Source organism: Pseudophryne corroboree, unplaced genomic scaffold (assembly GCF_028390025.1).
Source record: "Pseudophryne corroboree isolate aPseCor3 unplaced genomic scaffold, aPseCor3.hap2 scaffold_179, whole genome shotgun sequence".
Classification (NCBI taxonomy): Eukaryota; Metazoa; Chordata; class Amphibia; order Anura; family Myobatrachidae; genus Pseudophryne; species Pseudophryne corroboree.
This window is the reverse complement of record NW_026968428.1, coordinates 772,793-800,189: the sequence shown is the minus strand read 5'-3', so window position 1 is coordinate 800,189 and position 27,397 is coordinate 772,793. Positions and strand designations below refer to the sequence as shown.

At 46.0% G+C, this 27,397-nt stretch overlaps 7 non-coding genes across 7 annotated transcripts; all 7 read left to right on the top strand.

Annotated features, from left to right (window-relative positions):
* The first annotated feature begins 23,592 nt into the window (after window positions 1–23,592).
* On the top strand, window positions 23,593–23,753 carry LOC135002780 (U1 spliceosomal RNA). The gene has a single exon (XR_010203955.1). It is a non-coding gene; the product is annotated as a U1 spliceosomal RNA (small nuclear RNA).
* A 672-nt stretch (window positions 23,754–24,425) lies between these two features.
* LOC135002431 (U1 spliceosomal RNA) lies at window positions 24,426–24,589 on the top strand. Its single transcript, XR_010203625.1, has one exon. It is a non-coding gene; the product is annotated as a U1 spliceosomal RNA (small nuclear RNA).
* Window positions 24,590–24,741: 152 nt separating this feature from the next.
* Window positions 24,742–24,902, top strand: LOC135002633 (U1 spliceosomal RNA). The gene has a single exon (XR_010203821.1). It is a non-coding gene; the product is annotated as a U1 spliceosomal RNA (small nuclear RNA).
* A 672-nt stretch (window positions 24,903–25,574) lies between these two features.
* LOC135002430 (U1 spliceosomal RNA) lies at window positions 25,575–25,738 on the top strand. Its single transcript, XR_010203624.1, has one exon. It is a non-coding gene; the product is annotated as a U1 spliceosomal RNA (small nuclear RNA).
* A 152-nt stretch (window positions 25,739–25,890) lies between these two features.
* Window positions 25,891–26,053, top strand: LOC135002649 (U1 spliceosomal RNA). Its single transcript, XR_010203837.1, has one exon. It is a non-coding gene; the product is annotated as a U1 spliceosomal RNA (small nuclear RNA).
* Window positions 26,054–26,724: 671 nt separating this feature from the next.
* On the top strand, window positions 26,725–26,888 carry LOC135002429 (U1 spliceosomal RNA). The gene has a single exon (XR_010203623.1). It is a non-coding gene; the product is annotated as a U1 spliceosomal RNA (small nuclear RNA).
* Window positions 26,889–27,040: 152 nt separating this feature from the next.
* On the top strand, window positions 27,041–27,203 carry LOC135002647 (U1 spliceosomal RNA). Its single transcript, XR_010203835.1, has one exon. It is a non-coding gene; the product is annotated as a U1 spliceosomal RNA (small nuclear RNA).
* Window positions 27,204–27,397: the final 194 nt, after the last annotated feature.

Below are 27,397 nucleotides of genomic sequence, written 5' to 3'. Positions count from 1 at the left end.
AGGTCAATTTGTTTTTTTGCGTCGACCTAGATGGTGCGGCTTTTGAAATTGGTTGACACCAGTTACTGTAGGTTGACATGGTCGTTAAGTTGACATGGAAAAAGATCGACATGCGTTTTACAAAAACAATTGTTATTTTTTTAAACTTGTGTATATACAGTACAGTAGTTCTTTACAATCCAGGTGGTCTACGATTGTGCAGTGTACAGTATCATGCAGTGTACAGTATATGCAATGTATCACAGTGTATCGTGCTGCGTAATTGCAGCGTGTCATGCAGTGTACATTCAGAATATGGTATTGTGCAGTGAGTGTAATACATAGTGAATCACATCGTGCAGCAGAGCAGGCCTTAGGCATAGGCAAACTACAGTAGGCAAATGCCTAGGGCATTTGCTATGCTTAGGGGCACCAGCAGCTTCTGCTGATTAAAATGATATGCGGCATGCCTATATTTTGCGTGACTGCGGCTGTATCTGTACCTGGCTAGGGCCAGCACTGTCGTGCAGTGTACTGTATACACATGTGGTAATTGCAGTTTTTTGTGTAGTGTACATTGTATCATATTTTGCAGGGAAATGTGCAGTTTGTCATATCACGCAGTCGTGCAGTGCATTGTGTGGTTTAATTGCAGTGTGCCGAAATTTGTGTTTCAGATATGTAGTACAGTGTTCTAAGGGATGTTACTTTGGCAGAAATTATTCTAAGGGATGTTACAGTGGCCTAATGTGTTCTGACGTGCATTACTCTTGCATAAGGTTCATGACTGGCAGATCTCTACTTTGTGACGTAATGTGGATATACTACTGCACTACTGTGACGTACAGTAACGTGAATAAGGTGCTCTACTGTGTGACACAACGTGAATCAAGGACAGTACTGTGACGTGAATACGGTGCTCTACTGTGTGACACAACGTGAATCAAGGACAGTACTGTGACGTGAATAAGGTGCTCTACTGTGTGACACAACGTGAATCAAGGACAGTACTGTGACGTGAATACGGTGCTCTACTGTGTGACACAACGTGAATCAAGGACAGTACTGTGACGTGAATACGGTGCTCTACTGTGTGACACAACGTGAATCAAGGACAGTACTGTGACGTGAATAAACTGCACTACTGTGACATGACGTGAATAAGATGAATTCAGGTGAGTACTGCATCATCTGTCATGAAATCAATTTGTAATGTAATGAACAGTACTGAGATGGTTAAGGGTGGGAGGGCTGCATGCTGATGTGTGTCATAATGTTTATAAGGGCAATGCTTATGTGTGTTACAATGTCTATAAAGGTAGTGTTCTGTCTAATACCCTGGACCTACTGTACTGTAGCGATACTGTAAGTGTACTGTTTGTCACATTTAGAAATGTGCCCCTTAAGTTTTGAAGACAGTACAGTACACTATGCCCTCCTGAGTGATTAGGTGCAGGGTACTAGAATGAACAATTCCATTTATTGTGATGTCATAAAGATGCTGTCAATGTTGAATTTCATTGGCTGTACAGTATGCTGCCATTATACTGTATATATATTTTTACAGGGCTGGTAGCACGACGTCACAGGAGGCGGGACAGGCGCCGCCAAGCTGGTAAGTATTGTCAAATACAGTAGTGTACAGTACATAGTGATTTCTATAGTCCCAACCCCCTGTCCTGACCATCACAGATAACTCGCTGCAATCCGTTAATGTTAAGAATGTCTGTTTACAAAACTAAATGTAAATATTAAACACAAAGTATAAATAACATTGTAGATAGCTGAATACCCGTGCTTCGCTACGGGATGAGGATGGTAAATTCCAGTGATAGTTGTTTGTTAATTTACGTTTGTTGGCGATCTACTGTAGTATATAGTACTGTATACTTTAAGCATACTGTATCTTGCTTCTCTGATGCAGATTGTTTATTGGCCGGACCCCTTTTTGGTCCTGGATACTGTGCAGTACATGTTTCAAATTGACAGCTTCACTTACAGTACTGTTATTTTTTTTCCCACAGTACCACCACCACCACCACCACCACCACCACCACCTGCTGCTGCGCTGCCAGGTATTGTGTAACGAGAATTCTGGTGCTACTGTCATCGTTGTTACACTACTGTACATGTGTCCTGGATACTGTGCAGTACATGTTTCCAATTGACAGCTTCACTTACAGTACTGTTATTTTTTTTCCCACAGTACCACCACCACCACCACCACCACCACCACCACCTGCTGCTGCGCTGCCAGGTATTGTGTAACGAGAATTCTGGTGCTACTGTCATCGTTGTTACACTACTGTACATGTGTCCTGGATACTGTGCAGTACATGTTTCCAATTGACAGCTTCACTTACAGTACTGTTATTTTTTTTCCCACAGTACCACCACCACCACCACCACCACCACCACCACCACCACCACCACCTGCTGCTGCGCTGCCAGGTATTGTGTAACGAGAATTCTGGTGCTACTGTCATCGTTGTTACACTACTGTACATGTGTCCTGGATACTGTGCAGTACATGTTTCCAATTGACAGCTTCACTTACAGTACTGTTATTTTTTTTCCCACAGTACCACCACCACCACCACCACCACCACCACCTGCTGCTGCGCTGCCAGGTATTGTGTAACGAGAATTCTGGTGCTACTGTCATCGTTGTTACACTACTGTACATGTGTCCTGGATACTGTGCAGTACATGTTTCCAATTGACAGCTTCACTTACAGTACTGTTATTTTTTTTCCCACAGTACCACCACCACCACCACCACCACCACCACCACCTGCTGCTGCGCTGCCAGGTATTGTGTAACGAGAATTCTGGTGCTACTGTCATCGTTGTTACACTACTGTACATGTGTCCTGGATACTGTACAGTACATGTTTCAAATTGACACCTTCACTTACAGCACTGTTGTTTTTTCTCACAGTACCACCACCACCACCACCACCACCACCACCACCACCAACACCGTCTGACCAGCAGAGCTCTGGAAGTGGTAATCATTATTTTTGTTACAGACACACTAGTTTCCTACAGTATTACTGTAATTTTTTTATTTTACAATACTTGTTATCTTGTACACACAGACCGCCTCGTTATTGATACAGAGGAGGAGGAAATGGGGGAGCCTTCAGGCCAGCCTGGTAAGAATTGTAATCTACTGTACAGTACTCTACATTCTACATTCATTGATTTATTAACAGTACCAATGGCTTGGGTTTGCGTGACCAGTGGTCAGGATTCCAGCAGTCAAGTGACCGACAGCGGTATCCTGATTGCAGAAATCCCATTGACTTTTCTTTTTGTTTTTTTTATATTCAACACAGATGTCACTTACGTGGACTCTGAGTCGTCGGAGCCGCCACAGTATAGTAAGTACAGTAGGATTTTCACAAGCCCATTCTTAAAAGTACTGACCAAGTCCACTTTTATTACTTTTCAGGCAGGGAATTCCAAACATGTACTGTACAGTATTTCCCTCACTGTGAAGACCCCTTTTCGCCTCTGTGTGCGAAATCGCCTCTCCTCCAACACGAGTTAAATACAGGCACAGTACAGTACTGTATGTCCCCTACCACTGGACAGTCATTCTGCTCCTACTGTATTATGAATATATCTCTGCCTCCTGTAGCACTGTACTACTGTGCAATTTTGTAGTAACTGTACTCTACTGTATTTTGTTTATAATATTTTTTTATTTTCCACTCAGTGATTATTGACAGTGATGAGGAAGGGGATGAGGAAGGGGAGAAAAAGCCCTCTCCCCAACTTGGTAAGTAAACTAAAGTATTGTACTGTACTGTACATTGTGTTAAACCAATGGGTTGGGTTTGCATGACCAGCAGTCAGGATTCTAGCGGTTAGGTGTAAAGTAGTGTATTTCCTGGAATGAACCTTTTTTTTCGCATTAATGTTTTTTCATAGTTCCTACACTGGAACAGGCCGCCGAGGAGGATGATGCATATGATGAGGCGGCATTTAGTGGTAAGAATTATCACTGACATTGATTTGATTCCACCAGAGTAGCACTTTTCATCAGATTTTTCTGGAAAATGCGTAGAAATCGGATAAAAATTGCACAAATCGGAATAGTGGATGGGGGACTTTAGATGATTGTTTTTGTTTGAACTGGTGATATTGCCCATACAGTAGCAACCAATCACATTCCACATTAACATTTATCTACAGTAGTTACACTTACAGACGATAATGCAGTACAGTAGGTAATATTTGTAATTGTCAGAGAAGTATCTTCATATACTGTAGTTAGAATTCTCATATTTGCCACTACAAATTACCACTACAGTAACTGCTAAATATTTTAAGTGTACTGTACAATATGCACATACAGTACAGTACTGTACAGTATGCATAATTCAAAGCAAAAAAGAGTTGCTACCTTAGTCTAGTCATAATCACCGGCATACGGGCCACTCACAAATTTTCTGATGGTCTCGGTGGGGTCCCTTGGAATCACCATGCCTGTCACAAGCATACCTTTTTTTTACCCACCTGTCACTAGGCCTGGACACTAGTTTACTATTACTATACTTTTTACTGTATACTGTATCTTATAATATTCTTCTCTTTTACCCACAGACGACGAGCCAGAATACCATTTTGGTAAATAAATATACTGTACAGTAGCAATAGTTGGTACTGCAATTACAGTATTTTTTTTCTCCAACATTACTTTAAGTCCAACTGATATGACTAACTGTATTTTATCTTTTTACAGTCCGTCGCCAACCAGTGGAGGAGACACCTGGTAATAAAATAGAAATACATAATGCACTGTACTGTATTCTAACTTACTGTAACATGTATAACACTGAGCTGATCATCTTCACACCCTCTGACATAACCTTACAGTACAAACTGTACTTTCTCTCCTTTTTCACCCTCTTCACTCCACAAATGCATGCTGCGTTTCCTGACTACTGATATAATAGTGTGTAGAGCGTAGCGAGGCACCGTGCCCACCGCGTGGCGAGCGAAGCAAGCATGCAAGGGGCTGCTTTCCGCTCGCCGCCCCTGTCGGGATTGTGTGGTCGGGATTCCGGCGTCTGTATTTTGACTGCCGGGATCCCGTCCAGCGGGATTACGTACTGATCTCCAGTCTGAGCCTGCCCTAGGCATAGGCATACTTGCCAAATGCCCAGGGGCACAAGCAGCTTCTGCTGATTAATATGATATGCAGCATGCCTACAGTATATTCTGTGCATACAAAATGCATTACTAATGTGCAGCATTATGTGTATACAGTACTTTGTTGTGTAACATATACTGTAGCAAGGGCACTACTGTGTGGTCTAATGTGAACAAAGAGCAATATGATGTGATGCAATGTGAATAAGTGGGAATACTTTGAGGAGTAATGTGGTACTATCATATGATGTAACGAGAAAAAGAGACACTATTGCATGATATGTTGTGAATAAAGTTGCAGTACTGTGTGGCGTCATTTCAGATTGGGGAATTACTGTGTGGCCTTGCCCCTTCCCAGCAAGAACATGCACCGTTTTGGGATGCACACCGAATGTGCACACTGTTGCTATTTTAAACATACAGTACAGTAAGTTGGAGGAGCACCAAAATGACGACTGCTATGGTTGAGGGGTGATGGTGCTGGGAAAGGGGTACAGGCTCAGAGGCGGAAATAGCATCTGTGCAAGGGGGCAGCATCCAAAAACTTGACTAGGGAATCATATTATTTATGGCTGGCTCTGAGTACAGTCCACTATTATGGATAGTACTCCCTACAACACCACCTACAGTACTGTAACCCTCTTTTTTCTGAAGCGGTCATGAAATGTCATGACTGCTAATACATACAGTAAATGTCTACAGTATTTGTACTGTGGTGTTTAATTCCTTTGACAATTTGTTTATGACCTATTGAAGCTAAACTCTTGTACAGTACTTTATATTTTGAATACCAGCAATACAGTATAATACTGTACCTACAGTATACAGTAATAATTGTTTACTATTTGAATGTGACTAAATGTTTTTTTTTCTCCAATATAGTGCCAATTATTTATGGGGGCCCCAGACAGGGGCAAGATAGGTGGGCTGGCCCAGAAGCGGGCAGGCAGCAGCCCACTTATACAAGAGGTAAACTAAAGCAATGTTTAAATTACCTCGACAGCATACAGTAGTGTTTGATTTACTGTACTGACAATACAGTACTGTACATTGTAAATAACAATATTGTCTAATATAGAGTAAAGTACAGTACTGTATTGCCATTACTACACTGTAAAGTATTCAGTATTTGTTTTGTAATACTGTCCTTTTTTTCCCACAGAACAGTTGCGGCGTGCCATCCAGCTCCAGCGGGTGGTGGTCCACCTCCTAGTGGACCACTATTTTAATATTTTATTAAGTTTTATTTAATTTTATTTAATAAAAAATTTTGTTCTTGTACTCCATTGTATAGTATCTTTTTCTACTGTATAAGATAGGCATACTGTACACCATACAATTATCTGGCAGATAATCTGCAAGATCTGGCTGTTTGTAATGAAATTCTCTCCTAATTTAGCTGTGGTGTACAGTACCTCCTGAGTGTGCTGGGGTGCTTTCTGGCCAGTTTGGGGTGATTTGGAGCAAGTTTGGTCGGCCATCTTGCCGACATGTGCTGTCGACTGTTTGGCAAACATGTGTTTTCACTCCAGCATGTGTGTGTCAGGCATTTTGTGTGTGTCAGGCATTTTGTGTGTGTCAGGCATTTTGTGTGTGTCAGGCATTTTGTGTGTGTCAGGCATTTTGTGTGTGTCAGCCATTTTGTGTGTGTCAGCCATTGCTGTGTGGTTCCACAAATGTTAGCGTGTCAAAGTGCTGACCACTGACACCACTATTTCACTTTGTACCGCATGCCTTTTGTGGAACCACACAGCCCAGCATGACTTATTGCTGGGCTGTGTGGTTCCACAAATTTTCTTGGAAAACAAATGAACATGAGTGTCTTTACTTTAATACTTTTTTTTTTTTTTTCCCCACAGATATCTATATACACAAGAAAAGAATGTAACGAAGAACAAACTACTTTTTTGTTTTAATTAACTTTCAAACTTTATTTAAAAAAAAAAACACCTTTTTTTTCTTCAATAAACTTTTAAAAATAGAAGTTTCCTGTGGTTTTTATTAAAATATGAAATGCAAGATGCCTAACCAAGTTGTTTTACATACAGTATACCACTCTTAATTGAATTCCCATCATACAGTAGTACTAATTTATACAGTACAGGAAGTTGGGAATACAAACATTGGAAACCACGTCATGTTTATTCTAAGAAACACTTTATTTACGGACAAAGTCATTTGGAACATGTAACATCACACATACTGTACTGTATTGTAATAAAGCCAACATCACACATACTGTACGGTACTTTAATCAAAAGGTAACAGCACAAATACAGTAACAATATCAACTTTAACATTTTTATAATTTATTTTTTTGTGGTGGTGGTGCGGGGTAATGGTTTTTGTACTTTATTTTTAGGTTTTGCTTTTTTGAATTATTTTTCGTTTTTGTCTTTTGCTTTTTAACACTGTCGCATACGGACACCAGAATAGAGGACTGACAACAGCAGCCCCTGGATGGAAACGCAGCCCAAGGCCCCAGATGGACACAGCACAATGGACTCGGCTGCTACTGGATAGATACAGCAGCGCCGAAAAAATCAACAGGAATAAAAGGGGCAACTTGTAACAGGCCCTTACATTACCAGGAATGTGGTGAGCCAAGTTCATGCACTCCCCTTTGAGTAACCGAGCTGCTCCAAGTGGATTCAGCACAGTGCATGCAGCCCCAGAAAATGTACAGGTAATACAGGTACATTGACACAATTTTTTAACTTCAGCTGTGTGAAGCTGATGTGCAGAAGCTAGGAGTTAGGTAATGATCTGGTTTCATCATAGTCGAGCTTCCAAGTCATTTTCCTCTTCGTTCTCAGCACAGAGTTTATGGTATCCCTTATCTTCCTCTTTTCTGGATCACCAATCCTCACGCGGCGTTCACACCTAGCCATGATGTCATGTACCAGATTTTTGGGCAGCGGAAGTTTGCCCTTGGAACCATCAAAGTTCACACGATTGGCCCACGTCAAGTATTTGTCGTACCGTACATGGTGCTGGAACAGAGAATATGCATATTTCTGAATATGTCCATTTGAAGCTCTGTACAGATGGTCGTCCAGGGAAGTTGAGATGACAGCCAGGGCAATATTGTTCAGAGAGCCTCCGAATGTATTGCGAAGTGGCCTGTGAGCAGGTGTGCTGGTCATCATTGGTGTTCCTGGCAACAGCACACTTGAATCCAGGCCTCTGCGGTCGTCCAGCCCTCTGCGGTCCTCCAGGCCTCCTCTGCGGTCCTCCAGGCCTCCTCTGCGGTCCTCCAGGTCTCTTCTGCGGTCCTCCAGGTCTCTTCTGCGGTCCTCCAGGTCTCTTCTGCGGTCCTCCAGGCCTCCTCTGCGGTCGTCCAAGTCGCTGACTTCGTCCAGTCCGCTGCTGTGGTCCAGGCCTCTGCGGTCCTCCAGGCCTCCTCTGCGGTCCTCCAGGCCTCCTCTGCGGTCCTCCAGGCCTCCTCTGCGGTCCTCCAGGTCTCTTCTGCGGTCCTCCAGGTCTCTTCTGCGGTCCTCCAGGCCTCCTCTGCGGTCGTCCAAGTCGCTGACTTCGTCCAGTCCGCTGCTGTGGTCCAGGCCTCTGCGGTCCTCCAGGCCTCCTCTGCGGTCCTCCAGGCCTCCTCTGCGGTCCTCCAGGCCTCCTCTGCGGTCCTCCAGGCCTCCTCTGCGGTCCTCCAGGTCTCCTCTGCGGTCCTCCAGGCCTCCTCTGCGGTCCTCCAGGTCTCTTCTGCGGTCCTCCAGGCCTCCTCTGCGGTCCTCCAGGCCTCCTCTGCGGTCCTCCAGGCCTCCTCTGCGGTCCTCCAGGCCTCCTCTGCGGTCCTCCAGGCCTCCTCTGCGGTCCTCCAGGTCTCTTCTGCGGTCCTCCAGGCCTCCTCTGCGGTCCTCCAGGCCTCCTCTGCGGTCCTCCATGCCTCCTCTGCGGTCCTCCAGGCCTCCTCTGCGGTCCTCCATGCCGCTGACTTCGTCCAGTCCGCTGCGGTCGTCCAGGCCTCCTCTGCGGTCGTCCAGGCCTCCTCTGCGGTCCTCCAGGCCTCCTCTGCGGTCCTCCAGGCCTCCTCTGCGGTCCTCCAGGCCTCCTCTGCGGTCCTCCATGCCGCTGACTTCGTCCAGTCCGCTGCGGTCGTCCAGGCCTCCTCTGCGGTCGTCCAGGCCTCCTCTGCGGTCCTCCAGGCCTCCTCTGCGGTCCTCCAGGCCTCCTCTGCGGTCCTCCAGGCCTCCTCTGCGGTCCTCCAGGCCTCCTCTGCGGTCCTCCAGGTCTCCTCTGCGGTCCTCCAGGCCTCCTCTGCGGTCCTCCAGGTCTCTTCTGCGGTCCTCCAGGCCTCCTCTGCGGTCCTCCAGGCCTCCTCTGCGGTCCTCCAGGCCTCCTCTGCGGTCCTCCAGGTCTCTTCTGCGGTCCTCCAGGCCTCCTCTGCGGTCCTCCATGTTTCCTCTGCGGTCCTCCAGGTCTCTTCTGCGGTCCTCCAGGCCTCCTCTGCGTTCGCCCAAGTCGCTGACTTCGTCCAGTCCGCTGCTGTGGTCCAGGCCTCTGCGGTCCTCCAGGTCTCTTCTGCGGTCCTCCAGGCCTCCTCTGCGGTCCTCCATGCCGCTGACTTCGTCCAGTCCGCTGCGGTCGTCCAGGCCTCCTCTGCGGTCCTCCATGCCGCTGACTTCGTCCAGTCCGCTGCGGTCGTCCAGGTCTCTTCTGCGGTCCTCCAGGCCTCCTCTGCGGTCGTCCAGCCCTCTGCGGTCCTCCAGGCCTCCTCTGCGGTCCTCCAGGCCTCCTCTGCGGTCCTCCAGGCCTCCTCTGCGGTCCTCCAGGTCTCTTCTGCGGTCCTCCTGGTCTCTTCTGCGGTCCTCCAGGTCTCTTCTGCGGTCCTCCAGGCCTCCTCTGCGGTCGTCCAAGTCGCTGACTTCGTCCAGTCCGCTGCTGTGGTCCAGGCCTCTGCGGTCCTCCATGCCGCTGACTTCGTCCAGTCCGCTGCGGTCGTCCAGGTCTCTTCTGCGGTCCTCCAGGCCTCCTCTGCGGTCGTCCAGCCCTCTGCGGTCCTCCAGGCCTCCTCTGCGGTCCTCCAGGCCTCCTCTGCGGTCCTCCAGGCCTCCTCTGCGGTCCTCCAGGTCTCTTCTGCGGTCCTCCTGGTCTCTTCTGCGGTCCTCCAGGTCTCTTCTGCGGTCCTCCAGGCCTCCTCTGCGGTCGTCCAAGTCGCTGACTTCGTCCAGTCCGCTGCTGTGGTCCAGGCCTCTGCGGTCCTCCAGGCCTCCTCTGCGGTCCTCCAGGCCTCCTCTGCGGTCCTCCAGGCCTCCTCTGCGGTCCTCCATGCCGCTGACTTCGTCCAGTCCGCTGCGGTCGTCCAGGCCTCCTCTGCGGTCGTCCAGGCCTCCTCTGCGGTCGTCCAGGCCTCCTCTGCGGTCCTCCAGGCCTCCTCTGCGGTCCTCCAGGCCTCCTCTGCGGTCCTCCAGGCCTCCTCTGCGGTCCTCCAGGCCTCGGTCGTCCAGGCCGCTGACTTGAACCGCTTGGTGGTGTGTTGCAATGATGGTGCGGCAAACTCCAACTTGCCATTCTTCCCTCGTTTGTTCAATGACTTTCTTCATGGCTTCTACCATCTGTTCCTTTATGCCTTCTTTAAGGCCAGCCACATCGGTCTGCAGCTGATTGATCTGTCCACCAACTTCTGACTCCATATTGGTCACCTTACTGAGTAGCTCCTTTAGTAAAACAGGACAGGTACACTGGCAGTCCTGCACTTTGGTGTTCACATCTGTGAAATGCAACCTTCTTCGTGGTGAATGTGTCATGTCTTCTTGTCCAGGGGTGGCTACATGGTCCAAAAAAGAAGCTTCCTGATGCAGCGTGTTTGTCACGTCCTCTAGCACCGGTATTTCCAGATTCATTGGCTGAACACTGTGATCTGCAGGAGATGGAACAATTACATCATTTGCCACACCACATATCATCTCCAACGTATTATTCTTTGCCTTGGCATTTTTTCGTGGTTTCACCACATTTTCTTTCTGAGCCGCCTTGGCAGTTTTCTTCTTCTTTTGTGGGACTACTGCAGCAAGTTTCTGTGCCACTGATGGGTGGGTTTTGGCACTCCCGTAAAATCTGGTAGTCTGCATTCTTTGTCTTTTGTCTAAAAATATAAAAACCACAATAAGAAAACATGTAAAGCACAGCATGCTAAAAATAGCAAACAACTGTACATTTTCAAATAAAGTGCACAACAGTAAAGTGCAAATACAGTACTGTACAGTATTTGCCTTTTTTCCCTGTGCCTCCCAACAAGAACCTCTGCAGGAGGGACAGAATGCTCTGTTACGGACTTCAGTTTAAATATACAGTATGATTACCATCACCTGTGCGAACAACTATACTGTACAGTAGTTACTGTATTTGATAAGATAGGTGTTTCACCACAAGTGATAGCAATCATTCAGTACTACTGCACATACCTGTAGTACACCGGGATAAGCAAGGTCTATGTACATTACGTTATACCGAGCTGGATCGCTTAGCAACCTGACAAAATGGCCACCGACCGTGAACTCCCAGCACGTGGCAGCGCTTGGATATGGAGTGAGATACAGTATGGTACAGTCCAGGGGCAATGCTGAAGGAGCGTCACAATCCCCTAGCTCAATTACTAGAGCCATCTTAACAGCAGTGTGGGCCCCTGGACACAGCAATGCACTGGGGCCCCTACCCACTCACCAGCGGAAGGGGTGGGGGGAGCTATCAGCGGCAGCTTTGATGCTCCGCGGGGGATAGGGGGGGTTCTATCTTTCGCTCAGTATGTACAGTAGGACCTGGAGAAATAATTTCTGCTAATTATTCCTTTACTGCACAGATGGGGCAGGAAGGAGAACACTAAACTGTAGAAGGGGGCATTGTGCTGAATGAAGGGGCCCTGGTACATGACTTCCAGGGTGGTAGGGGGTGTTTAATACACAGGGGAGGAGTGGATAATGGAGTGGGCTTAATATTAGTGTTATGGACTGCAATTAGTTTCCTGTATGAAACAGATACAGTACAGTAAATAACCGTCCTTGGAAGTGCATGGGCCCTGTGAGACTTACAGTAGTGTACAGCATAAGGGTCGACTGACATGATGTACAAGCATTACATACAGTACATGTCAGTACTGTATGTAAATTCTTCAATTACTGCCTAACAACAATGCTGCTTACTGTATATTAAATACTGTAGGCCTAGAAATGTGCATCTCAATATAGTAGTTAAAAACACAGGGGCCTATGTGGATAAGCGAGTTCTATGCACACTAAAAATGGCCACCGACCGTGAACTCCCAGCACGTGGCAGCGCTCGGATATGTAGTGAGAGATGGTATACATTTTAAAATACAGTACACCGGGATAAGTTGTACAGGCCATGGAGCAATGCACAGGGACATTCATCATTTACGTACAGTATATAAATAATTGTAAACCGTAAATGAAAGAATTACCGGTCAAATACTGTATGACGAAACTGTGTCAATGAGCTGGAACAGTATGGCCTGTGAAGAAGTTTTCGAAGGCAGAAACGGAGAGCAAATTATCAGGAGATTTCTGAAAGGTCGGAGAAGATCCACACAGCAAGTCTGCCTACGAGGAAACAGATTTGCAAAGTGGGTAGCGTAAAGCCTAACAACAATGCTGCTTACTGTATATTAAATACTGTAGGCCTAGAAATGTGCATCTCAATATAGTAGTTAAAAACACAGGGGCCTATGTGGATAAGCGAGTTCTATGCACACTAAAAATGGCCACCGACCGTGAACTCCCAGCACGTGGCAGCGCTCGGATATGTAGTGAGATACAATATGGCATACATTTCACAGTTCAGGGGGCAATGCTGAAGGAGCGTCACAATCCCCTAGCTCAATTACAGTACATTGGGATAAGCGAGGTCTATGCACATTACGGTATACCGAGCTGGATCGCTTAGCAACCTGACAACATGGCCGCCGACCGTGAACTCCCAGCACGTGGCAGCGCTCGGATATGTAGTGAGATACAATATGGCATACATTTCACAGTTCAGGGGGCAATGCTGAAGGAGCGTCACAATCCCCTAGCTCAATTACATTGGGATAAGCGAGGTCTATGCACATTACGGTATACCGAGCTGGATCGCTTAGCAACCTGACAACATGGCCGCCGACCGTGAACTCCCAGCACGTGGCAGCGCTCGGATATGTAGTGAGATACAATATGGCATACATTTCACAGTTCAGGGGGCAATGCTGAAGGAGCGTCACAATCCCCTAGCTCAATTACATTGGGATAAGCGAGGTCTATGCACATTACGGTATACCGAGCTGGATCGCTTAGCAACCTGACAACATGGCCGCCGACCGTGAACTCCCAGCACGTGGCAGCGCTCGGATATGTAGTGAGATACAATATGGCATACATTTCACAGTTCAGGGGGCAATGCTGAAGGAGCGTCACAATCCCCTAGCTCAATTACATTGGGATAAGCGAGGTCTATGCACATTACGGTATACCGAGCTGGATCGCTTAGCAACCTGACAACATGGCCGCCGACCGTGAACTCCCAGCACGTGGCAGCGCTCGGATATGTAGTGAGATACAATATGGCATACATTTCACAGTTCAGGGGGCAATGCTGAAGGAGCGTCACAATCCCCTAGCTCAATTACATTGGGATAAGCGAGGTCTATGCACATTACGGTATACCGAGCTGGATCGCTTAGCAACCTGACAAAATGGCCGCCGACCGTGAACTCCCAGCACGTGGCAGCGCTCAAATATGGAGTGAGAGATGGTATACATTTTAAAATACACCGGGATAAGTTGTACAGGCCATGGAGCAATGTACAGGGACATTCATCATTTACGTACAGTATATAAATAATTGTAAACCGTAAATGAAAGAATTACCGGTCAAATACTGTATGACGAAACTGTGTCAATGAGCTGGAACAGTATGGCCTGTGAAGAAGTTTTTGAAGGCAGAAACGGAGAGCAACTTATCAGGAGATTTCTGAAAGGTCGGAGAAGATCCACACAGCAAGTCTGCCTACGAGGAAACAGATTTGCAAAGTGGGTAGCGGGCGGTGACTGAGACGCTCTTTTATTCACATTCAAAAGTACAGTATGCTCTGTGATTGGTGTAAGGATGAATGCGCCTATATTGGCACCAATCACAGCGATAAGAATTCCTTTTGTGTGAATGTGAATAAAAGAGCGTCTCAGTCACCGCCCAGCTACCCACTTTGCAAAGCTGTTTCCTCGTAAGCAGACTTGCTGTGTGGATCTTCTCCGACCTTTCAGAAATCTCCTGATAATTTGCTCTCCGTTTCTGCCTTCGAAAACTTCTTCACAGGCCATACTGTTCCAGCTCATTGACACAGTTTCGTCATACAGTATTTGACCGGTAATTCTTTCATTTACGGTTTACAATTATTTATATACGTAAATGATGAATGTCCCTGTACATTGCTCCATGGCCTGTACAACTTATCCCGGTGTATTTTAAAATGTATACCATCTCTCACTCCATATTTGAGCGCTGCCACGTGCTGGGAGTTCACGGTCGGCGGCCATTTTGTCAGGTTGCTAAGCGATCCAGCTCGGTATACCGTAATGTGCATAGACCTCGCTTATCCCAATGTAATTGAGCTAGGGGATTGTGACGCTCCTTCAGCATTGCCCCCTGGAGTGTGAAATGTATGCCATACTGTATCTCACTACATATCCGAGCGCTGCCACGTGCTGGGAGTTCACGGGCGGCGGCCATTTTGTCAGGTTGCTAAGCGATCCAGCTCGGTATACCGTAATGTGCATAGACCTCGCTTATCCCAATGTAATTGAGCTAGGGGATTGTGACGCTCCTTCAGCATCGCCCCGTAGCCTGCACAGCTTATGCCATTTCTCATTCCATACCCAACTGCTGCCTGCCACGAGGTGGGGGTTCAGGAGGTGGGGGTTCATGGGTAGTGGTCGTTTTGACAGTGTGCTATGCGATTGAGTCCGGTGTACCGTAATACTGTATGCAATCCTACAGTAGCTTATCCCTCCCCTGTGTATTTTGGCTAGGGGATTGTGACGCTCCTTCAGCATTGCCCCCTGAACTGTGAAATGTATGCCATATTGTATCTCACTACATATCCGAGCGCTGCCACGTGCTGGGAGTTCACGGTCGGCGGCCATTTTGTCAGGTTGCTAAGCGATCCAGCTCGGTATACCGTAATGTGCATAGACCTCGCTTATCCCAATGTAATTGAGCTAGGGGATTGTGACGCTCCTTCAGCATTGCCCCCTGAACTGTGAAATGTATGCCATATTGTATCTCACTACATATCCGAGCGCTGCCACGTGCTGGGGGTTCACGGTCGGTGGCCATTTTTAGTGTGCATAGAACTCGCTTATCCACATAGGCCCCTGTGTTTTTAACTACTATATTGAGATGCACATTTCTAGGCCTACAGTATTTAATATACAGTAAGCAGCATTGTTGTTAGGCAATAATTGAAGAATTTACATACAGTACTGACATGTACTGTATGTAATGCTTGTACATCATGTCAGTCGACCCTTATGCTGTACACTACTGTAAGTCTCACAGGGCCCATGCACTTCCAAGGAGGGTTATTTACTGTACTGTATCTGTTTCATACAGGAAACTAATTGCAGTCCATAACACTGAAGTTGTATTTTCAGTACTGTACAGTATACAATACTTAAATTTGAACATCAGGTACTGGATAGTAAACATGTACAGTATTAACTTCTATCATAAAACTCTTATGCATTTTCAGATGTGTAAATTTTAGACTACAGTATTCACAAATGTTTTCTCTCCATACAGGAATTATAGTTGGACAACATGCCAGTAACTATCAACAAAACGATGAGCAAGATAATCGCCAACATGAAAAAAGAAAATAAAACCATCAAAGAGATCCATGCATGGCTCAAGGAAAGTGGCATTATAGTCACTTTAGAAACAGTGCGCTATCATGCATTCGAGAGAACAACGCCCAGATTTGTATTTCCTACAAAATGCACATGGTACGTACTGTACACTACTGTAATGTTTAAATGACTTGCTTTATACCATAAACAATTTTTTTGAAATAAAATAAAAACTTCATCAATTGTAACTGTGATTGTGCTGTTCATGAATTCATATTTTTCATACTGTATTGTACTGTAGGAGAGTGCAACAAATTGTGGAGGAACTAACTCGTGAGGATGATGAGCGTACTGCTCTGCAAATAAAACGAATTCTCCATTCCAAGTATGACCTGGACATATCGGCCACCAGCATCAGAAGGATGCGACGGAAAATGGGATGGACCTTTGGCGCAACAAGGTAAAATACTGAAAGCAGTATAAACCATACAGTAAATGCACTGTTAATAATCCCTTGATACGTGATATAATAATGCCATAAATCATTATACAGAGTGTGTACTTTATACTATATACAGTATGTGTGTGTGTATATACTGTATATACAGTATTCTATCCCAAAAGAGATACCTACTGTATAGGCACTCAGAGACAGCAATGAAGCATTGCCGGCTTATTGTGATGATTACATACTGTATACTGTATACTGTGTTTGTGTGTATGTACAGTATGTATATATATATATTACTCTGTATGTAACTTAATGTACTGTATGTACAGTTTAATGTATACAGTAGGTATATAATACAGTATACTGCACATACAGTCTACTGTATATACAGTAATCTGTAAATCTGTAATTTCATAACTGTATCTGATTTCATTATTTTTGGCTCTTCACAGGATATCTCCAATGATAAGAGATGTGAATAAAGAAAAGAGAGTGGAACAGGCACGGCGATGGATTGAGAGTGGTGAAACATTTGATGATGTCATTTTCACAGATGAATCGTCTGTTGCCCTTGAGCGGTTCTCCAGAATGTCATTCAGGAAACGTAACCATATCTCTTTAAAACCACGCCCAAAGCATCCATTGAAAATCCATGTATGGGGAGGCATATCACGATTAGGAGCTGGTCCCCTATTATTTTTCGAAGGTACAGTACAGTACTATACTTTATTCTGTGCCTGTGTTCTGTAAAAATACATGTTGTACTGTAGAGTACGTGTAACTGCACAATAAAAGGAGTTGCTTATTAATGAACAACATTTTTTGATTTCTGTAGGAATCATGGATAAGAAATATTTCCAAGAAACAATAGTAGAGAAATGTATGGTGCCATTTGTGAATAAATATTACCCAACTCACCATAGGATATTCCAAGACAATGATCCTAAACACTCCGCCTCAGCCAAATTTATGGAAGAGAAAGGTATGAATTGGGAACGCACACCACCAGAGTGAGTATTATTTCAACAGTGTACAAGTAAAATTTTGGATAGCACTCTAGTACTGTAAAAAAAAATTTTGTTTAATAAACAGTACAATATTGTATGTTTAATTTTCTCTATTTACTGTAATGTAATTAATTTTTTCTATACGCTTTTTTTTTTTTTAATTAGATCACCAGACATGAACCCAATCGAATTAGTGTGGGCTCAATTGAAGAGGTACGTTAGGAGTGTTGCAAAGCCAACAACAAAACAGCAACTGGTGGATGGGATAAAGAAATTTTGGCTAGAAGTACTCACACCTGAACATTGTAATAATTATATAAATCACCTGTATAAAGTATTACCTGTTGTAGTTGAAAGAAATGGTCAAGCCACAAATATGTAGTTCTGTATTTTCTGTTTAAAATTTTAAATTGGTGCATTATTAAAAAAAATGATAAAATTGCCTTTGTCTGATTATTGCATAAACTAATGTAGAATATTACACAGTAGTAATGTTATTGATGTGTACTGTATGAACAGTTATTTTCAGTTTTATAAGTCCTGAATAAGAGTACTGTACATTTTGATCAGTGCAGTACATGGAATCGGATGTTGTAATACTTTATTTTTACATTAATATTGATGTTTTTCCAATAAATATTCAATTTTACAGTATGGTACGGTACAGTACATGAGGGTACCTGTACAGTATGATACGTCATTATGGGGGAGAAATACTGTATCCACTAAATGTACAGTAAAATGTTTTTTTCTTATTACAAACACACAAATGCATCTCAGATGGAAATATGCTATACACAGCAGACAGCTTATGGTGACAGAACTTCCCTACTGTATCCCCACCCATACTCGTGGTATATTTTAGATTGCCTAATGAGACACTCCTGCAGCATTGCCAATGATTCATGTAAAACCTGTGTGCAAACAGTATCTGTATTGAATGCAAAGTACAGTAAGAGTACAGTATACAGTATTATCAGAGCCAAACCTGACCAACATGATGCCCTAGGCTAGATTTTGGCTGATGCCCTCTTGCACAGATGCTACGTAGTTCCGCCTCTAACCCTGCACCCCTTTCCCAGCACCATCACCCATTTTGGCGCTCCTACCCCCTATAATCTAAATAAGAACAATGTGCACATTTAGTGCCAGCCCAAAACAGTGTACAGTATGTTCTTGCTGGGAAGGGGCATGGTAACACAATAATACCCGAAGATGAAATGACACAACACAGTACTGCAACTTTATTCACATTATATCATGCAGTGGTGTCTCTTATTCTCATGACATCATATCATAGTACCACATTACTCCTAACAGTAATGCCCCTTATTCACATTACACCCCACCACATTCATCTTTATTTACATTAGACCACAGGTTCTCAAACTCAGTCCTCAGGACCCCACACAGTGCAGGTTTTGCAGGTCTCACAGAATCACAAGTGAAAAAATTAGCTCCACCTACTGTATGGACCTTCTAAAATGTGTCAGTTAGTAATGAATACATCTGTGCACTTGCTGGTTTACCTGCAAAACATGCACTGTGTGGGGTCCTGAGGACCAAGTTTGAGAACCACTGCATTAGACCATGCAGTAGTGCCCTTTCCTTATGTTACACCAGAAAATATTGTAGTACACCTTATACAGTACACATACAGTACAGTAATGCCACACATTAGTAATACATTTCATATTTAAATTTTCTGATTTAATTTCATAGAGCCGCAGTCACTCACAGAATATAGGCATGTACTGTAGCATCTCATTTTATTCTGCAGAAGCTGATTATTCCCGTTTCGCTAGTTTGCCGCCTCTGTACAGTATATCACAATAGAAAAAAGTTATAGTGTCAGTGAAAAAAGCACCTCATGACAGATACTGTACACAAGCTCATGTCTAAATACTGTATACTGTAAGCAGTGACATTAAGGGGTACAGTACTGTATATGCAATTGCAGTCGAATTCCGGCAGGAATACGGAAAAAATGGACACGGGATCCCCCATCTTTTTAGAACCAGCACCGGGCTCTGCGCCTGGTCCTGGTGCAAAAAATAAGGGGGACAAAAAAAGCGTAGGGGTTCCCCATATTTTTTGAATCAGCACTGGGCTCCACTAGCTGGACAGATAATGCACAGCCGGGGGAGACTTTTATACCGGTCCCTGCGGCCATGGAATTAAATACCCAACTAGTCACACCTGGCCGGAGTACCCTGGAGGAGTGGGGGCCCCTTAAATCAAGGGGACCCCCCTCCAGCCACTCGATTATCTCTATCACCCCTGTGTATTGTAGCTAGGGGATTGTGACGCTCCTTCAGCATTGCCCCGTACCCTGCACAAAGTGGTCGTTTTGACTGTGTGCTATGCGATTGAGTCCGGTGTACCGTAATACTGTATGCAATCCTACAGTAGCTTATCCCTCCCCTGTGTATTTTGGCTAGGGGATTGTGACGCTCCTTCAGCATTGCCCCATAACCTGCACAAGGGTTCAGGGGCGGCGGCCATTTTGCCAGTGTGCTACAGTATGTCATCGAGTCCGGTGTACCATAATATGCATACTGTGTATTTTAGCTAGGGGATTGTGACGCTCCTTCAGCATTGCCCCATAGTCTGTACAATCTGGACTATTACTTGCTCCGTAGCCTAGGGCCTCTGTGGTCGTCCATGCCGCTGACTTCGTCCAGTCCGCTGCGGTCCTCCAGGCCTCCTCTGCGGTCCTCCAGGCCTCCTCTGCGGTCCTCCAGGCCTCGGTCGTCCAGGCCGCTGACTTGAACCGCTTGGTGGTGTGTTGCAATGATGGTGCGGCAAACTCCAACTTGCCATTCTTCCCTCGTTTGTTCAATGACTTTCTTCATGGCTTCTACCATCTGTTCCTTTATGCCTTCTTTAAGGCCAGCCACATCGGTCTGCAGCTGATTGACCTGTCCACCAACTTCTGACTCCATATTGGTCACCTTACTGAGTAGCTCCTTTAGTAAAACAGGACAGGTACACTGGCAGTCCTGCACTTTGGTGTTCACATCTGTGAAATGCAACCTTCTTCGTGGTGAATGTGTCATGTCTTCTTGTCCAGGGGTGGCTACATGGTCCAAAAAAGAAGCTTCCTGATGCAGCGTGTTTGTCACGTCCTCTAGCACCGGTATTTCCAGATTCATTGGCTGAACACTGTGATCTGCAGGAGATGGAACAATTACATCATTTGCCACACCACATATCAGCTCCAACGTATTATTCTTTGCCTTGGCATTTTTTCGTGGTTTCACCACATTTTCTTTCTGAGCCGCCTTGGCAGTTTTCTTCTTCTTTTGTGGGACTACTGCAGCAAGTTTCTGTGCCACTGATGGGTGGGTTTTGGCACTCCCGTAAAATCTGGTAGTCTGCATTCTTTGTCTTTTGTCTAAAAATATAAAAACCACAATAAGAAAACATGTAAAGCACAGCATGCTAAAAATAGCAAACAACTGTACATTTTCAAATAAAGTGCACAACAGTAAAGTGCAAATACAGTACTGTACAGTATTTGCCTTTTTTCCCTGTGCCTCCCAACAAGAACCTCTGCAGGAGGGACAGAATGCTCTGTTACGGACTTCAGTTTAAATATACAGTATGATTACCATCACCTGTGCGAACAACTATACTGTACAGTAGTTACTGTATTTGATAAGATAGGTGTTTCACCACAAGTGATAGCAATCATTCAGTACTACTGCACATAGTACACCGGGATAAGCGAGGTCTATGCACATTACGTTATACCGAGCTGGATCGCTTAGCAACCTGACAAAATGGCCACCGACCGTGAACTCCCAGCACATGGCAGCGCTTGGATATGGAGTGAGATACAGTATGGTACAGTCCAGGGGCAATGCTGAAGGAGCGTCACAATCCCCTAGCTCAATTACTAGAGCCATCTTAACAGCAGTGTGGGCCCCTGGACACAGCAATGCACTGGGGACCCTACCCACTCACCAGCGGAAGTGGTGGGGGGAGCTATCAGCGGCAGCTTTGATGCTCCGCGGGGGATAGGGGGGTTCTATCTTTCGCTCAGTATGTACAGTAGGACCTGGAGAAATAATTTCTGCTAATTATTCCTTTACTGCACAGATGGGGCAGGAAGGAGAACACTAAACTGTAGAAGGGGGCATTGTGCTGAATGAAGGGGCCCTGGTACATGACTTCCAGGGTGGTAGGGGGTGTTTAATACACAGGGGAGGAGTGGATAATGGAGTGGGCTTAATATTAGTGTTATGGACTGCAATTAGTTTCCTGTATGAAACAGATACAGTACAGTAAATAACCCTCCTTGGAAGTGCATGGGCCCTGTGAGACTTACAGTAGTGTACAGCATAAGGGTCGACTGACATGATGTACAAGCATTACATACAGTACATGTCAGTACTGTATGTAAATTCTTCAATTATTGCCTAACAACAATGCTGCTTACTGTATATTAAATACTGTAGGCCTAGAAATGTGCATCTCAATATAGTAGTTAAAAACACAGGGGCCTATGTGGATAAGCGAGTTCTATGCACACTAAAAATGGCCACCGACCGTGAACCCCCAGCACGTGGCAGCGCTCGGATATGTAGTGAGATACAATATGGCATACATTTCACAGTTCAGGGGGCAATGCTGAAGGAGCGTCACAATCCCCTAGCTCAATTACATTGGGATAAGCGAGGTCTATGCACATTACGGTATACCGAGCTGGATCGCTTAGCAACCTGACAAAATGGCCGCCGACCGTGAACTCCCAGCACGTGGCAGCGCTCGGATATGTAGTGAGATACAATATGGCATACATTTCACAGTTCAGGGGGCAATGCTGAAGGAGCGTCACAATCCCCTAGCCAAAATACACAGGGGAGGGATAAGCTACTGTAGGATTGCATACAGTATTACGGTACACCGGACTCAATCGCATAGCACACTGTCAAAACGACCACTACCCATGAACCCCCACCTCCTGAACCCCCACCTCGTGGCAGGCAGCAGTTGGGTATGGAATGAGAAATGGCATAAGCTGTGCAGGCTACGGGGCGATGCTGAAGGAGCGTCACAATCCCCTAGCTCAATTACATTGGGATAAGCGAGGTCTATGCACATTACGGTATACCGAGCTGGATCGCTTAGCAACCTGACAAAATGGCCGCCGACCGTGAACTCCCAGCACGTGGCAGCGCTCGGATATGTAGTGAGATACAATATGGCATACTGTACATTTCACAGTTCAGGGGGCAATGCTGAAGGAGCGTCACAATCCCCTAGCTCAATACAGTATCTCACGCTTACAGTATCTTACAGTATACGCTTACAGTATCTGTGTATTTTGGCTAGGGGATTGTGACGCTCCTTCAGCATCGCCCCGTAGCCTGCACAGCTTATGCCATTTCTCATTCCATACCCAACTGCTGCCTGCCACGAGGTGGGGGTGAATAAAAAAAATAATAAAGTGTGAAAAAAACTACAGTAACATGCATTAGTACTTAAGGAATCGAACCCTGGACTCTGAGTATAGGAAGCGAAACACTTCACCACTTCGCCGCAGACAAATGTATAAATCCGTTGGTTTTGATTATGCTGTAATGGCTACGGGATTAAGACGATAACATACTGTAGAAAATTCCTAATCTTGAGAGGCAATAGTGAACTTGTAACACACATCCATTTGCGACAGTGTACACTACTGGTTTTACAGTACTGTGTTTTGTCTGCGGGACTCGGACGCTCACATACAGTATTCATAAAGTATTGTAGATGGATCATATACTGTATGCTGTACTACTGTATTTGCGTCGGTGTCGTACTGTATATACTGTACAGTACTGTATTAAATAATGCAGCGTAATGAGTACAGTATTTGCTGTATGCAGCGTAATGAGACGCCTTAGTAAAGTAGTCCTTATTATGTATGTCAGTATTGTATTTTACGGGAGACCACACGCATGCGCAGTGGTGATTGTAAAAAGCGACATCTGGTGGCTGATCGCAGGTATTACACGTAAAGGTAACGCCAAACGTCAAATGTCTGTCTCCGTGCGATTAGATAGCCTCTCTGTGGCTATGCGCGCCTCGCTACGCCACAGTGCGCTGCGTATGGTCGAACGGGCCAACCGCCGCGGCCACTCAAGATAAAGGTGGCTACATCTGTACCTGCCAGGTGAGATACTATGATCATGAAGGTGCTTCTCCCAGGTCAAGGCTCACCCATTGCACTCTGGGTGTGCTGCTCCTGCGATTTCCCCAAATGTGGGAAACTTGACTGCATAATTTGTGTTTCCCTGGTCGGCTCTCGTATAATTCAGATCTCTTTGTCTCAGGTCTCTCTCCAGCTTAGTTTGCTGTCTGTTTCCACTTCTCTTTTCTTGAGCCACTCCCTTCTATGCCCTTGCGCACTATCCTGACTTCTCCCGTATGCTTAATTTGTGCCTTCCAACGCACAATGCGAACTACAGGTAGTGCTGCAGGGCCCACACCCTTTTACTTGCCTTACAGAGCAGCTCTGGAGCTGTTACAGTGCCCAGCTGCTGCAAGAAATCAGCTTGAATGCTTCAGGGGCTGGGGCATAGCCAACATGAGCCCCACACCGAAGGAGGGTGGAGGTGTTTAATGCGAACTAGGGGTCATCCAAGCGCCGCAAAAGGCCGCCATGCCCTGCATACCCCTTTTCTCTTTTCATATGCAGATGAGGGTTCCAGCCAACTTTGACCCACTGCTTGGATGACTTCACCGTATGCAAATCCGTCTTCTGCAGACCTTCCCCCAGGAATGCTTGTACTAGTTGTTGCATTTGGTTTGTTGTTTGGGGGTGCTTCAGTATTAGGCAGCCTTCTGCCCTCCCATGTTCATCTGAAAATATGTGTTCTCCCTGCAGTTGTTGTCCCCAGATGAGAGTTCCCTTGTGCTGCCTCAGTTGAATCTCCTTTACTTGACAGAGTTGTGCCTGAGCAGCGGCACTCCCCAGCCCTATCCCAAATCATACTTATTTTGCATAGGAGATACCATGGTCATGAAGATTGTTCTCCCAGGGTGAGGTTCATTCATTGCATTCTGGGTATGCTGACCCCTATGATTTCCCCAAATGTGGGAAACTCGACTGCATTATTTGTGGTAGTGGGGGACTGTGTTTGTTCTTTCCTCTGGTCAGCTCTGGTAAAAGTCAGATTTATTTGTCTCAGATCTTCCTCTAGCCTTGTTCTTCTTTCGAGAGTTTCCTTGTGCTGCCTCAGTTGGATCTCCTTCATTTGATAGGGGGGTGCCCGAGCAGCGACCCTCCCCAGCTCTAGCCCAACTCCTACTTACCTGCCAGGTGAGATACTATGATCATGAAGGTGCTTCTCCCAGGGCAAGGCTCACCCATTGCACTCTGGGTGTGCTGCTCCTGCGATTTCCCCAAATGTGGGAAACTTGACTGCATAATTTGTGTTTCCCTGGTCGGCTCTCGTATAATTCAGATCTCTTTGTCTCAGGTCTCTCTCCAGCTTAGTTTGCTGTCTGTTTCCACTTCTCTTTTCTTGAGCCGCTCCCTTCTATGCCCTTGTGCACTATCCTGACTTCTCCCGTATGCTTAATTTGTGCCTTCCAACGCACAATGCGAACTACAGGTAGTGCTGCAGGGCCCACACCCTTTTACTTGCCTTACAGAGCAGCTCTGGAGCTGTTACAGTGCCCAGCTGCTGCAAGAAATCAGCTTGAATGCTTCAGGGGCTGGGGCATAGCCAACATGAGCCCCACACCGAAGGAGGGTGGAGGTGTTTAATGCGAACTAGGGGTCATCCAAGCGCCGCAAAAGGCCGCCATGCCCTACATACCCCTTTTCTCTTTTCATATGCAGATGAGGGTTACAGCCAACTTTGACCCACTGCTTGGATGACTTCACCGTATGCAAATCCGTCTTCTGCAGACCTTCCCCCAGGAATGCTTGTACTAGTTGTTGCATTTGGTTTGTTGTTTGGGGGTGCTTCAGTATTAGGCAGCCTTCTGCCCTCCCATGTTCATCTGAAAATATGTGTTCTCCCTGCAGTTGTTGTCCCCAGATGAGAGTTCCATTGTGCTGCCTCAGTTGAATCTCCTTTACTTGACAGAGATGTGCCTGAGCAGCGGCCCTCCCCAGCCCTATCCCAAATCATACTTATTTTGCATAGGAGATACCATGGTCATGAAGATTGTTCTCCCAGGGTGAGGTTCATTCATTGCATTCTGGGTATGCTGACCCCTATGATTTCCCCAAATGTGGGAAACTCGACTGCATTATTTGTGGTAGTGGGGGACTGTGTTTGTTCTTTCCTCTGGTCAGCTCTGGTAAAAGTCAGATTTATTTGTCTCAGATCTTCCTCTAGTCTTGTTCTTCTTTTGAGAGTTTCCTTGTGCTGCCTCAGTTGGATCTCCTTCACTTGACAGGGGGGTGCCCGAGCAGCGACCCTCCCCAGCTCTAGCCCAACTCCTACTTACCTGCCAGGTGAGATACTATGATCATGAAGGTGCTTCTCCCAGGGCAAGGCTCACCCATTGCACTCTGGGTGTGCTGCTCCTGCGATTTCCCCAAATGTGGGAAACTTGACTGCATAATTTGTGTTTCCCCTGGTCGGCTCTCGTATAATTCAGATCTCTTTGTCTCAGGTCTCTCTCCAGCTTAGTTTGCTGTCTGTTTCCACTTCTCTTTTCTTGAGCCGCTCCCTTCTATGCCCTTGCGCACTATCCTGACTTCTCCCGTATGCTTAATTTGTGCCTTCCAACGCACAATGCGAACTACAGGTAGTGCTGCAGGGCCCACACCCTTTTACTTGCCTTACAGAGCAGCTCTGGAGCTGTTACAGTGCCCAGCTGCTGCAAGAAATCAGCTTTAATGCTTCAGGGGCTGGGGCATAGCCAACATGAGCCCCACACCGAAGGAGGGTGGAGGTGTTTAATGCGAACTAGGGGTCATCCAAGCGCCGCAAAAGGCCGCCATGCCCTGCATACCCCTTTTCTCTTTTCATATGCAGATGAGGGTTCCAGCCAACTTTGACCCACTGCTTGGATGACTTCACCGTATGCAAATCCGTCTTCTGCAGACCTTCCCCCAGGAATGCTTGTACTAGTTGTTGCATTTGGTTTGTTGTTTGGGGGTGCTTCAGTATTAGGCAGCCTTCTGCCCTCCCATGTTCATCTGAAAATATGTGTTCTCCCTGCAGTTGTTGTCCCCAGATGAGAGTTCCCTTGTGCTGCCTCAGTTGAATCTCCTATACTTGACAGAGTTATGCCTGAGCAGCGGCACTCCCCAGCCCTATCCCAAATCATACTTATTTTGCATAGGAGATACCATGGTCATGAAGATTGTTCTCCCAGGGTGAGGTTCATTCATTGCATTCTGGGTATGCTGACCCCTATGATTTCCCCAAATGTGGGAAACTCGACTGCATTATTTGTGGTAGTGGGGGACTGTGTTTGTTCTTTCCTCTGGTCAGCTCTGGTAAAAGTCAGATTTATTTGTCTCAGATCTTCCTCTAGCCTTGTTCTTCTTTCGAGAGTTTCCTTGTGCTGCCTCAGTTGGATCTCCTTCATTTGACAGGGGGGTGCCCGAGCAGCGACCCTCCCCAGCTCTAGCCCAACTCCTACTTACCTGCCAGGTGAGATACTATGATCATGAAGGTGCTTCTCCCAGGGCAAGGCTCACCCATTGCACTCTGGGTGTGCTGCTCCTGCGATTTCCCCAAATGTGGGAAACTTGACTGCATAATTTGTGTTTCCCCTGGTCGGCTCTCGTATAATTCAGATCTCTTTGTCTCAGGTCTCTCTCCAGCTTAGTTTGCTGTCTGTTTCCACTTCTCTTTTCTTGAGCCGCTCCCTTCTATGCCCTTGTGCACTATCCTGACTTCTCCCGTATGCTTAATTTGTGCCTTCCAACGCACAATGCGAACTACAGGTAGTGCTGCAGGGCCCACACCCTTTTACTTGCCTTACAGAGCAGC